The sequence below is a fragment of the Otolemur garnettii genome, unplaced genomic scaffold (genome assembly GCF_000181295.1).
Source record: "Otolemur garnettii isolate 467f Iridium unplaced genomic scaffold, OtoGar3 scaffold00300, whole genome shotgun sequence".
NCBI classification, from domain to species: Eukaryota; Metazoa; Chordata; class Mammalia; order Primates; family Galagidae; genus Otolemur; species Otolemur garnettii.
In genome coordinates this window covers 622,542-623,153 of record NW_003852695.1, presented here as the reverse complement: position 1 = coordinate 623,153, position 612 = coordinate 622,542, and the positions used below count along the sequence as shown (strand labels likewise).

Sequence of the window (612 nt, the reverse complement as noted above, 5' to 3'; positions counted from 1 at the left end):
TAATATATATATTTTTGTGAATTTTAATCATCTGAATTTCAAAAGCAAGATTATATTGTTGTTTTTATTTATTTTAGAAATGTGTTCTCATTACACAAAGGACTTTCTGCCTGAGCATGGAAAAAAGGACTTATTTCAAATAATGATAATGACAAAACATGGAAGCTGTGGCCTTGAACATTTACACCTAAAGAAAAAGTGTGACAGAATGGATGAGTGTAAGAGGCAGAAAACATGTTATCATGGACTAGCCCACAATTTGTCAACTACATACAGGACAATCATTCAAGATACTAAATGTATGGAAGACTTTAGTAAATCTACTTATCTAAGTAAGCCTAAGGTAAGACATACTAGAAAGAGAATGTTCAAATGTAACAAATGTGAGAAAGTCTTTAATGACAGGTCAGAGTATTCTGAACATAAGAAAGTTAACACAGGAAAGAAAAACTACAAGTGTGAGGAATGTGGTAAAATTTTCAACCATTGCTCTGTGCTTAATGCACATAAAAGAATTCATACTGGAGAGAAACCGTACAAATGTGAAGAATGTGGCAAAGCCTTTAACCGGTGCTCAACTCTTACAACACATAAGAGAATCCATACTGGAGA

The 612-nt window shown here is 32.8% G+C and overlaps 1 pseudogene; it reads left to right on the top strand.

Moving 5' to 3' along the window:
- Positions 1 to 364: 364 nt before the first annotated feature.
- Positions 365 to 612, top strand: part of LOC105886356 — a 1,525-nt pseudogene continuing 1,277 nt past the window's right edge.